The following is a 14,080-nucleotide window of genomic DNA, read 5'->3' as shown; positions in this document are numbered from 1 at the left end:
CAACATCAATTTTAACGACAACTGTTCAACAAATTGGAGTTCTATTTGGTCCCTAATTAGAAATTAAAATGATACGAGGGGCACTAGAAAACTTTCTGGCCAAGGCAACACGCAGTGTCGCCAGGCGTCCTTTGTCATTTTTTGGAACGTTTGACAGTTTTTATCCTTAGCGTACTCAGGACAGTTTGACATTCGACAATGTGTTGGGTTGTTTACCGTGGCTTGATTGAGACCCCTCCAAGACATGGTTTTTGAACGGTTGTACAGCAGCTTCTGGCGACAACAATCTTTGATCACGCCTCTTTATCTTGATATGCTGCAATCAAATGAAGTCGTTGGATCCCCAGAAAGGGCTGTACAGCGCATTCCACGTTCCAAATTGTAACTTAACACTCAGAATTAACCGTCCTACATTTCTCAAACCGTATAGTCGCCACACGATCAGTTTTGCCGATGATACAGACGACCATTTGCTTCGAAGGTCTTCTTCCATGAACAACTTTTATTTGGATTTAGCTCGCTTTCGAAAACCCAAACGGTCGATTCCTGTTTTATTTCGGGCTCCTAGGCCAGGTGTTCATGCAATATCAAATGTTAGTTGGTGAAAGAAATACTCAAGGTTGCCTCTATCTCACGGTATATGACAGGCGATCTTGCATTATCCATTCACGCGCGAATTTTTTTGACACAACGTCCGATTTTGGGCGACCCTCACGACCTTCGTTATTTGGCTAGTGTCGGCCACGATTGAATTCATTAAACCAGTTTTTTTTAGTGCTATAGGATGGTCCTTTATCGACATAAAAAGATTTTTTTAATTAATTTCTCGTTAGAGACGAGCTTACTGACCAAGATGCTTTTTGAAAAAGGAAAGCCGACGATACGAACCCACACAATCACCACTGTGTGACATGCATGTTTCGCCTTTGGTTTAGGAAGGCTCCTCAGACACATCGACTGTGGGGCGGCTTCGCTATCCTCTAACTTATTTCCTCTTTCAAATGCAAGTTTTTTTTTACAAAGTTGAATTTTTTGTTCAAATCTTTGTATGGCTTTCATGACAAACGCTTAGCGTAGCCTTTGAAAGTTATGAGTTTGGTTCTGAACACTAACAAAAATTAATAAAAAATGACCTTCGCCTAATAGGCAAAATTTTCAAATAAAAATAAAAAGATTTAATTTGATCGATGCACTCTTGCCGTGATTACCCACATCGAAAGTTCTAAAAAATGATCGGACGTAAATGTTCACAAGTAAATTCCATTCCAACACATTGTCGTATCCAAATTCCAACACATTGTCGTATGTCAAACTGACCTGAGTACGTTTAGGCTAAAAACTGTCACACTTAAAAAAATATCAAATGACACCTGGCGACACTGCGAGTTGCCTAGGCCAGATAGTTTTCTAGTTCTCATCGTAGAAGAAAGATTAGTATGTCGTTATTGACGTCGCACAGTGTTGGCGCTTCCACCCAAATGTGGAGAAAAATAGAAGGCGTTGACCTAGGGCGATGAATTTATGAGGGCACAGGAATGAAAAATATCAACTTTGGTCCATATCGGTTCAGATTTGGATATAGCCCCCATATATATCTTTCCCCGGTTTTGCTATAACTCGGTCAATTTTAATCGAATAGCCTTCAAATTTAATATGTGATATTTTCTTAAGCTACTGAGTAGTTTCATCGATTTTCGTAAAAATCGATTCAGGTTTGGATATAGCACTTATATATATTTCCCCGATTTTGCTATAAATCGCTCAATTTTTGATGAATAGTCTTCAAATATAACATGAGACGTTTCCCCAGGCCGCTGTTCAGTTTTACCGATTTTTTATTTGATTTCGCAAATATCGGTACAGATTTGGATATAGCCTCCATATATATTTTTCACCGATTTTGCTATAAATCGGCCAATTTTGGAAAAATTACCTTCAAATTTAACATGGGATGAGTACTTGTGCAAATATTCATCAACCCAGGTCAACGGTAAAACTGAACAGGGGCCTGAGGAATCCCATGTTAAATTTGAAGGCTATTCATTACAAATTGAGCGAATTATAGCAAAATCGGGGAAAGATATATATAGGGGCTATATCCAAATCTGAACCGATTTTTGCTAAAATCGGTGAAACTACTCGGGAGCTTAAGAAAATATCACATATTAAATTTGAAGGCTATTCTATTAAAATTGACCGAGTTATAGCGAAATCGGGGAAAGATATGTATAAGGGCTATATCTAAATCTGAACCGATTGTTGTAAAAATTGGTGTAGCTACTCAGGAGGCTAAGAAGATAACACATACTAAATTTTAAGGCTATTCGATCAAAATTAAATGTCGTCCAATTTTCATATGATTATCGCCTTAGATTACCTGGGAAATATGTTTCATATTTAAAGTGCTATAACTTCATTATGGATGCACATATCGACAAAATTCTTTCAAATTCCTTGTATCGGATGTGTTTACTGTAAGAAAAAGACATAAAGATATGTAAAAGTTAACATCACATTTTTTGATTTTTGTCCACGCGGTAACACTGTGCGTCGCACAGTGGTTCAGAATCGTTTTTCCTGGTCAAAACTCTGTAACTTTGATAGGGTTGAGATATTTTCATTTTTTTTTTTTTTTTTGTTCTACAGAAAACATAATCAGCTTTTAGATGCATTAAAAACATTCGAATTCGGTCTAGTAGTTGCAGAGGAATTCTAGGTCAAAATTAAAAATTTAAAGTTAACAATTTTTTTCAAAAATTTTTTTTCAACAAATTTAATTTTTTTCCAAAATTAAAATAAATACTTAGATTTTCATAAAGCTCATATAACTCTTATAAAAGCTCATATATTAAAAAATGGCAATTTATTTAAAAAATTTATAATTTATATGGGAAACGGTATGAAAAAACATTTTTACCCATGTAATTTCAAAAAATTTAAAAAAAGTGGATTTTTGACCTGGAAATTCGAACCACTGAAGAAATAAAACTTTTCTGCATTTTTGCAAATATCAAAAATACCACCACGTAGCTATGTAGAGCATGGAAAAGTATTAAGAAATGCGCTATCACTTTTCACCTACCGTTAAAATAGTTTTCTCACCGATTGCATTCAAGATTTTCATTACACTTTTTTCTTTTATGTTTTCCATAATCATAGAAAATCGTTATGAAATAAGTTATTTATTGTTGAAATTGAATATAATCGTCTATATCGGACCATTTAGCATGAGTCCAATACGGAATTTTGGCCAAATCGCTATAATTAAGAGTCTATTTCACGCGATCAGTCAAAAAAAGTCTATTGAAAAAGTGCCTTTAGTTGGATCACCCTTTATAAGATATTACGATCACATTGAAGCTTATGCCATTTAGTTTTTGGGGATGCATATTTAATCGCTCCATAACTCCCAAAATAATTAGAGCCAACAACAATTTATAATACCCTCCTCACAAAGGGAACTTTTTGCATGTTAAAAGATATAAAAAGTTCGAACCAAATTATGTACATAAATCAACATTCATGATTGTTTACTACGCCTGCAGCCAATGTAAAATTCTGTCTGGCCATGGATCTTCAAACTATCTTTAGCATTTGATGATTTCTGGTATTAAAAATATTTTATTTTCTGTGTAGGCATTGAAAAATGTGCAAATGAGACATGTAAACTGTCGGCTTCTTTGACATTTTGCACTATAATGTAAACTAGTTTAAATAAAACTGTTTTATGATACGATTGTGAGCAAGGTATTGTAAAAAAAAAAAAACTACTAAAGTAATCATTAACAAGTGAGCAAAGGCTATAGTCGGGACGGAGCCGACCATGTGATACCCTACACCACTACCCCTGTGCATAAGCTTTTCACTGGTAAACATTTCTTTTAAGGAATATAATCCGACTACCACCAAAAATAATATGCCTCTTTCTCTCTGGGACCCCCATAAGCAACCCAAATTACGTGACCATCCGATCAAAATTACGACCTGTAGCTTGATTGCAAAAAAATGGAAGAATTGGATGCATTACCGACTATTGTGGTATCTCCCTTGTTTGACCACCTTCGCCAACCTGCTTTACACCAATGTAAAGGTAATATTTTCTTCTTCCATAGACAGGCTTTGCCGTTGGAATACCCCTACTAGAAGCCGATATATTCACAAAGAAAAAGACTTTGAATTTGTCTCCAAATGAGTTTTTCCCCATTCCGACCCCTAAATATTATCCGACTATCACCAAAATCAATAGGCTTCTTCCTCCGTGGGGCCCCCATCTACCCCCAAAAATTTTGCCACTATCCGATCAAAATTCCAACTTGTAGCGTGATTACAAAAAATGGAAATATTGGGTATATTACTGAATTTTGCAATATCTCGGTTTGCTCACTTACGCCAACATACTTTGCATCAATATAAACGAGATCTTTTCTTCTGCCATTGAGGGGTATTCCTTTTGGAATACTACAAGCGGAGATATTCGCATAAAAAAACGTTGACATTTCTCCACATAAGCTTTTCGCTTATTCCGACTCCTGAATATTATCCGACCATCACCAAACTAAATAGGCTTCTTCCTCTGTGGGACCCGCATCAACTCCCAAAAAATTCGTGACGATCCGATGAAAATTGCGACCGATTACAAAAAAAACCGTGATTACAAAAAAATTGGAAAATAGGACGCATTATCGACTCTGCTATTTGACCACCTAAGACAACCTGCTTTACATCCTTGTAAAGGTGATATTTTCTACTTTCCTTGCCAGGTTTTGCTTTAGATGTACCTCTTAAATAAACAGAGATATTGGCTTTGAAATAAAACGTTGACCTTTCTCCAAATAAGTGTTTGCCCATTCCGACCCCTGAATATTATCCGACCATCATCAAAATCAATAGGCTTCTTTCTCTTTGGGACCCCCATTAACCCCCAAAATTTCGTGACGATCCGATCAAAATTGCGACCTGTAGCGTGATTACAAGAAAATCGGCAAATGGGATGCATTATCGACTATTGCCATATCTCTGCTATTTGACCACCTACGACAACCTATTTTACATCGTTGTAAAGGTGATATTTTCTACTTTCCTTGCCAGGTTTTGCTTTTGATATACCTCTTAAAGAAACAGAGATATTGGTTTTAAAATAAAATGTTGACTTTTCTCCAAATAAGTGTTTCCCATTCCGACCCCTAATTATTATCCGACCAACACCAAAATCAATAGGCTTCTTCATCTGTGAGACTCCCATTAACCCTCAAGTTTTCGTGACGATCCGATTAAAATTGCGACCTGTAGCGTGATTTACAAAAAAATAGAAAAATGGGATGTATTACTATTGTATGACTATTGCGATATCTCCGTTATTTGGTTACCTAAGCCGACCTAGTTTGCATCATTGTAAAGACTAGATCTTCTACTTTCATAGTCAGACTTTGCTTTTGGAAAGTTTTCAACCAAAGCTGTGATATTCGTCAATATAGTTAAAATCGCAAAAATGAAAATTGGGGTTTTATTTGCTACTATTGTTATATCTTCGTTGTTTGATTACCTACGAGCACCTGCTTTACATCATTTGAAAGGTGATATTTTCTTCTTTCATTGTCAGGTTTTGCTTTTGGTATACCCCGTATAGAAGCTGAGATATTCGCTTTGGAAAAAAACGTTGTCATTTTATCCACCTAAGTTTTTTGCCCTTTCCGACCCCTAAATATTATCCGACCATCACCAAAATCAATAGGCTTCTTCCCCTCCGGGACCCCTATCAACATGCAAAATTTCGTGACGATCCGATCAAAATTGCGACCTGTAGCGTGATTACAAGGTTTAGATGGACAGACGGACAGACGGACAGACGGACGGACGGACGGACGGACGGACGGACGGACGGACACACATAGCCAGATCGACTCAGCTCGTCGAGACATTCATTTTGATATATATATGTATGGGTCTAAGACCATTATTTCGATGCGTTACAAACTTTTTGGCCAAAACCAACTTATAATACCCTCCCCACATAGTGGTGTAGGGTATAAAAAGTGCCTCACCATCTCCTCCTATTGCAAGACACGCTTTTTTTTGTGAATTTGATTCTGAATTTATTTCTGGCAAAGTCATTCCTAATAATTCTTTGTTTTTGTTTTCATAAACGGATTGGAGAGTGCAAAGAAGCTTTGAAATAGTTGCAATAAAATTTAATATCAACTTGAATTTTATTAAGCTGTCATTAAATTACACCTTAAGTCACTTGAAGATTGAGTGACAAATTACCAATGTTTTGTTTTGTCAAACAAGTTCATACTTAGTGTTCTGGGGACAATGGTCAGAATTCATCCGTTAAGAATAATATGATTTACTTTATGACAACATTATTAATTTTATTATCAAAAAATGTAAATGATAAAAATATGCTATAAATTTATTTTTAATAAATTTCTGACAGTTAATTACCATACGAGTTCAAGTTTCATTTGTATGGTATTTTGAAGCTAAACTTTTGTTGGGAAATAAAAATAGTTCGCTGTTTCTGAGAAGAAAAACACAATCACAATAGAAAACAATATTTCACAATTTAACGGTCTATAAAATTTTCATGAAGAATAGTTTAGCCATTTATTTTATTATATGTTATTGGTTCTAATATTATGAGCTCTATTAAACAAGATTTTATGCAGATAATTTGGAGTGTTCTTCGATTCCGCCTAACAACAACATATATATCTACCAAACATATATCAGGTTCGAATATGTACTATCCCATCAGTTTTGAGAAAGTGCTATTTAAGACCTTTTTCCGATTCGCTTTGATTTTTTTGCAGCAGCTTGTATTCGCTGGCCTCATTACGATGGTGCAAGTTTTTTCAGTGGCAACTCCATACTTCCTGAGAAAATGGTCTAAAAGCTACGCACGACATTCGAACTGCTTGACAATTCAAAAATAGGTATTTTCTACCTCACTTCTTCGGTCCATTGTCAAAGAGAGGAGGATTTTATATTTATTTTATTTCTTTTCTCTTACGGACTTTGTCGCATTTTTCGCTCATTGATGCTGTTTAGGATTTATTATCGTCCATGTCCCCTGTCTTTATTCTAAAGCGATCTAATAATAAAAGTTAAAAAAAAATGGTTATGTCGAATTCTCTCGCTTATTGAGACTTATATGTTTTAATTTTTCTAGGCTGATGGACCGTTGAACCTCGCTATTTAAGGACATTTGGAAATATATCGTTTTTCTTAATCGGTGGTGCAATCACCGTTGTCTCGAAAATTAATTTGCAAGCCGTCACAGTCACTAGCAACACGAAGCACCAAGGAAAATTGTCGGAGAAGAGGAGAAAGAAGAGCGTATTTTCAGGAAAAAAAAAGGAGGAACAAGAAAAACTTAGAATGAAGACTGAACATTTTACCATAGTGTAAAATACCAGAATAAAGGGTATGGTGAAGGCACCTTCACCTGCAAAGATGAATAGGGAAACCTGGTAACTGATACAGACAGCATACTGAGGATCTGGGAGGAGCATTTCATCAAGCTCATGGAATCGAATATGGGCGGCAATGAAGATATCCCAGAACCAATCTCATATAACGGCATTGAGTGTTTGTCACCTAGCCAAAGTGAGGTCAAGCCAGCAATAGTCGGCTGAAAAACAATAACGCAGCAGAATCTGATGGGTTGCCTGTCGAACTCAAACCTCAGTCTGCTATGTCCCGTGCACAAGAAAAGAGATGGTATGTACCAACTACATACAGATGCATACTTTTTCCTACCCATCGCATATAAAGTGCTGTTTAGGGATAGATAAGTCGACTTTCGATTAATCGAGTTTAAAAATCGTAGTCGACTTTTGTCTGAAAGGAAAATCTCATAATCGATTATCTTGTGATCTATTTTCGAGTTTTCCCACAGATTTTTGACTTGTCGGTTTTACTTTTTTTTCAAATTTAAGAGTTAATGGCTCCCGTATTTCTCAAGGCAACTAAATTGGAAATTGCCTTGAGGTCATAAGTATGTAGACTGGGTCTACCAGTTTTCCAAAAAAACGATATTTCAAAAGTTTGGCGATTATTTGCGTTTAGTAAATTAATACAACTTTGATTAAAAGGTCGCTTATAGAACATATGAGCTACGAAGTCCTCTTCTGCGAAAAAATCGTATATTTAGGAATAAATCCTTGATAATTAAAACACGTGGGATGCCAACCGAACACTTAACACCGCCATTTTGTCAATTTTTTTAAGTCCATATACGTGAAATTCAATACAAATTATGCTACGAGCCGTCCAAAGATAAACTGGGTTTTACAGTTTTGGCGGTTTTATAGTTTCAAAAGAAAACTCGAAAATCGACGAATAATCCATTTGCTGGGGTTATTAAAAAGTCGAAAGTCGAGTTTTGGGACAACTGAAATAATCGTCAGACCGAAAAATGGCATTTTTAATTTTAAACTAAAATTGAAAAATCGATTATTGCTTTCCACTACTTACTTACTTAGCTGGCCCATTACAGAACATTTGTTCTATAAACCGAACTAAGAAAAGATCTCCAAGTCTCTCTATTTAGTGCTTCGCTTTCTGGAATACCGCGCCTTGTCATCTCTTCATCCACTTGTTTGCGCCATCTACTCTTTGGCCTGCCAATTCTGCGTGCACCGCCATGTGGCTCGAATTTATACGCCTTTTAGCGGGTTCATCATCGATCATTCTTATTATATGGCCTAGCCAACGCAATCGTGCATCTCGATACGTTTAACTATATTGATGTCGTTGTATAGCAGATACAGCTCGTGGTTCATACGACGCACAGTGTTGCCGCTTCCATACAAATGTGGACAAAAATAGAAGGCGTTGACCTAGGTTGATAAATTTTTGCACAAGTACTTATGAGGGCACAGGAATGAAAAATATCAACTTTGGTCCATATCGGTTCAGATTTGGATATAGCTCCCATATATATCTTTCGCCGATTTTGCTATAACTCGGTCAATTTTAATCGAATAGCCTTCAAATTTAGTATGTGATATTTTCTTAGGCTCCTGAGTAGTTTTACCGATATTCGTAAAAATCGGTTCAGGTTTGGATATAGCTCCTATATATATATATATATATATATATATATATATATATATATATATATATATATATATATATATATATATATATATATATGTATATATCTATATATATAAAAATGGTGTAAAAAATGTATAGTAATTCATAAAATGAGAACGGCTAGGCCGATTTCTGTAAAATTTTTTGTCAGTTATTCGTATTTTCGAGGAGAAGGTCTTTACGGAAGAAAATTTTGGAAAATCTCTTTGGAAAAGTCGGAAAATTGGAAAAATCGAAAATTGAGTTTTTGTATGAAATTTTATTCCTTAATAGCGAGACGAAGTTCGCCGGGTCCGCTAGTATATATGTATATATATATATATATATATATATATATATATATATATATATATATATATATATATATATATATATATATATATTTCCCCGATTTTGCTATAAATCCCTCAATTTTTGATGAATAGTCTTCAAATTTTACATGGGACGTTTCCCCAGGCCCGTGTTCAGTTTTACCGATTTTGATTTGATTTCGCAAAAATCGGTACAGATTTGGATATAGCCTCCATATATATCTTTCACCGATTTTGCTATAAATCGGCCAATTTTTGAAAAATAACCTTCAAATTTAACATGGGATGTTTCCTGTGCCCTCATAAGTACTTGTGCAAACATTCATCAACCCAGGTCAATGGTAAAACTGAACAGGGGCCTGGGGAATCCCATGTTAAATTTGAAGGCTATTCATCAAAAATTGAGCGAATTATAGCAAAATCGGGGAAAGATATATATAGGGACTATATCCAAATCTGAACCGATTTTTGCTAAAATCGGTCAAACTACTCAGGAGCCAAATTTGAAGGCTATTCGATTAAAATTGACCAAGTTATAGCAAAATCTGGAAAAGATATATATGGGGGCTATATAAAATCTGAACCCATATATCTCAGAAGGTTGCAGGGATGGGCAGAATGTTTTTACACATTTTGATTTGGAAGAGATGTCCAATTAACGGAAAACAGGAGCCAAGTTGGCAATAGGTGGCAATCAAAAGATCTGCTCTACTAAATATTAAGAATTTTGATTTTTTTTATCAAATTTAAATGTTGATTTCTTGATAACGGTACATTGCCCATGTACAGTTAATGTCAACTTTTTGTACTAAAATGAGAATGAGAATGACTAAAATGATCGTCCCATGATGTCTATGTCATCAGCATAAGAAAGTAACATGTGGCTATTGGTGTAAATTGTGCCATTTCTTTCGACATTTGCATCTCGTATTACCTTTTCCAGAAAAATGTTGAATAGGTCACACGAAAGGCTGTCTCCTTGTCTGAAACTTCTTTTGGTACAAAACTCTTCGGAGAGGTTCTTTCTTTCTTTTAACTGAGGACCTCGTGTCAGTTAAAGTCATTTTACAAAGCCGGATGAGCTTTGCGGGGATACAAAATTCATATATGGCTTGGAATACCTTTGAACGCAGCGGGCTGTCGAAGGCTGATTTATAATCGACAAAAAGGTGGTAGGTGTCGATCTGCATCTCTTGGGTCTTCTCCCGGATTTGCCGCAGGGTAAATATCTGGTGAATGGTGGACTTGCCAGGTCTAAAGCCGCATTGGTATTGTCCAATTATCTCGTTGGCCATAGGCTTTAGTCGTTCGCACAATATCCCTGACACGATATTGTAGGCAATAGGGAGTAGACTTATGCCCCTAGTCCCCCCTATAGTTAGAGCATACAGTCGTATCTCACTTCTTGTGGACGGGGCACAGGATACTCAGGTTTCAATCGTCGGGTACTCGTTCTTCCTGCCAGATTGTGCTAACTAGCTGATGAATACACCTTATCAGCGTGTCGCCTCCAGTTTTGAACAGCACGGCTGGTAAGCCATCGGCTTCTGCTGCCTTATTATTCTTCATCCGATTTATTGCTGTCTTTACCTCATCTTGGCTGGGCGGTATACATTCAATGCCATCTTCTAGGATTGGGTCTGTGGTATCTTCATCGTCTTCGCTGCTATTGGATAACAAAAGTTTTAAAAAATGTACTTTGCATATCCTGAGTACACTATCTGTATCAGTTACCAAATTACCTTGCTGGTCTTACAGGAGGATGTGCCTGTGCCAAAGCCATCACTTTGATGATTGACTTTTTGGTAGAATTTTCGGACTTCATTCTGGTTCCTGTACATCTCAATTTTTTCACACTCCCGCTTTTCCATCTCTCTCTTTTTCCTGCGGAAAAGACGTTTCCCCTCTCTCCTTTTCCCCCGATATCTCTCTCGTGCGCTACGCGTTGCTACGGATTGTAAAGTAGCCGCATTTTTCTCTTCGGTAGCAGCACGACACTCCTGGTATCCAAGTACTGATTTTGCGGCTGTTTGCATGGAGTGGGCAATGTTTTGCCATTGTCCTGATATGTTATCGGGACGAGGAGTACTTTGATTAAGCAGTTGGGCCAGTTGATTGGAATATGCTGTGGCTATTTGTTGTGCAGCTTACCGATGTCCAACATCCGTGTTGTGTCTGTTCGCACTTTGTTTGCTACGTTTATTCTGGTTGTTGTTGTTCCGATTGTTAATTTCTATATGGGATTCAATAGTAAACACATTGAAACTAAGCAAACCAAAAACTTAGGTCAACATATTGGAAGGTGTGGGCGTGGCGTGCTTCTAAAGACGACAATTTTTTTCGCAATTTTGGAAAATACGTCATTTTTGAAAGTTTAAAGAAATACCTATTTCTCGGAAACTATAAAAAATATTGTGTTCATTATTATTATTATTGTCTTTAAAAACCGTTTCAATAAATTACCGTAGCGTTTACACGAAGTGAGCTATTTTATTTTTCCTCGGGTACTAAATTTTACTGAAATTCCAATGGAATAATGTTCCGTTTTCACAGAATGATGCCAGAGAATGTCATCTTTCAGCCCATATATACTTTTGTACCCGTCCCGTTTCGTCCGTTTAACACTTTTTTAATTTTTTAATTTTTTTTTTTTTTTTTTGAATTTACATTTGTAAAAATTTGTGTTTTTCTATGCCCTTTCCCATTTAATTTATAGCTTTTTTACACAAATGGACATTTTTTAGTATATGAGTTTTTATAAGAGTTAATGAGTTTTAGGAAAACCCAAAGAGTATTTTTTTAATACCGGAAATTAATTTTTTTGAAAAAAAAATTAAAAATTGTTTCAAAAACTTTTTTTCAACACAAATGTTTTATTTTTGTGTTTTTAAGATATGTTTATTGGTGTTTGATATTTTTTAAATTGTTAGAACATATGAAAAACTCAAAAACACTAGCATATTGATGCAAAATATAAAAAAAATCCTCAAACTTTTTTGACCTTTAATTCCTCCGCAACTACTGCAGCGATTTCGAATGTTTTTTATGCATCGAAAAGCTGAAATATCTCCCTCCGTTCAAAAGTTACAGAGTTTTGACCAGGATAAACGATTTTGAACCACTCTGGGTTGTCCAAACGCTGCATATCGGTATATTTTTTTTTAAACTTAGTTCAAATTCAATGATGGGCACTCTCCATATAAAAGTTCATCACATTTGGGATTAAATCATATTCAAGACCATTTCTCGTATCGTGTTGTAAGTTTAGTCTCCATATAAAAGTTCATCACATTTGGGATTAAATCATATTCAAGACCATTTCTCGTATCGTGTTGTAAGTTTAAACTGTTTGGAATTAATGATCCACTGTTTCTGATATCTCCCACACAAACGCCTGCAAAATAACCCCTTAATCCATTTTATAGTCTGGTCTTACATCCTTTTGAAAATTTGCACGGCTTGTCCTGGTATTCGAATATCTTGTCGCAGTCATTAATTAAATTAAATTTTAGGGCCACTAATAAGTCAGTTTTTAAAACCCGTCAACTTTATTAAATAAAAAATTCAAGTTGTATAACATTCAATCTAACTAAATTCGCATGTTATAAAAAGGCGAACCTCGGCTTCAGCCATGTAAAATTGTGGAAATAAAACCATAGATGCAAGATATATGTATGTATATATATGTATACATATTTATGGTTTCAGCATAAAATGGTAAATTCTAAGCCATTTAAATTATTTTGTTGTAAAACAACATTTTTATTGGTAAGTTAATTGTGTTGTCACATAATAAAAAAAAAACATTATCAATAAAATCAATTGTTATATCCGACAAAGACATTTGATGTCTTGAATTATTTATTGTCCAGGCTTGGCCTAAAATATTTCCATGTTCTTTTTGTTTGTTTATTCTAAAAGCATAGGCTTTATAAAGTGCGTCCAATTTTTTCTAAAAAAACAATTAATTTTTAATTAATGTCGTACGTCTGATATACAATTTCGAATAAAAAGATTGTCTGTTTTGAATTCGACGTCATGGCAGCGATGCCACGTTGGTGATAAACATATTGTCGAGCAAAATGTACGTGAAATATTGTTAAAAATAGTTTTCGTTTTATATTCTAAATGTTAATTAAATATTTCAAAATTATTTCGTAATAGCCAACCGCATATCTACATATCGTCACCATAAATGCCCGAAGACGTAACCCACATGAAAATCGAATTTCGCTTTTTGATGGAATCTGATACATCAAGCTAAAATACATGATCTGGCAAAATTTCAAGCTTCTACGTTTAAAAATAACGATCCTATTCATGAAATGGCATTTCGGAAAATGGGATAATATTGCAGATATTGCTGTAATGACGGATCCCAAAACCAAGCGTTTTCGCGGTTTTAGATTCATTATTTACACCCATTCGTACATGATTGATAATACTCCAAAATACTCGCCCTCTTAAGATTGATATTCCATAAAACTGTTTTTCATTTTATAACGTTTTTTGATTCTCCGGTAAAGTTTTTGTTTTGTGGGTTACGTCTTCCGGCATTTATGGTGACGATATGTAAGTATGTAGTGTATGCATTAGGGTTATGGCTTTTTTACAACCTCGTAGCCCTGCATCATATTTTAATGAAACTTTTAAAGTCCCTATAAGCG

The sequence above is a fragment of the Musca autumnalis genome, unplaced genomic scaffold (assembly GCF_047663935.1).
Source record: "Musca autumnalis isolate F117 unplaced genomic scaffold, ASM4766393v1 scaffold_1, whole genome shotgun sequence".
Lineage (NCBI taxonomy): Eukaryota > Metazoa > Arthropoda > Insecta > Diptera > Muscidae > Musca > Musca autumnalis.
This window is presented reverse-complemented; position numbering follows the sequence as displayed.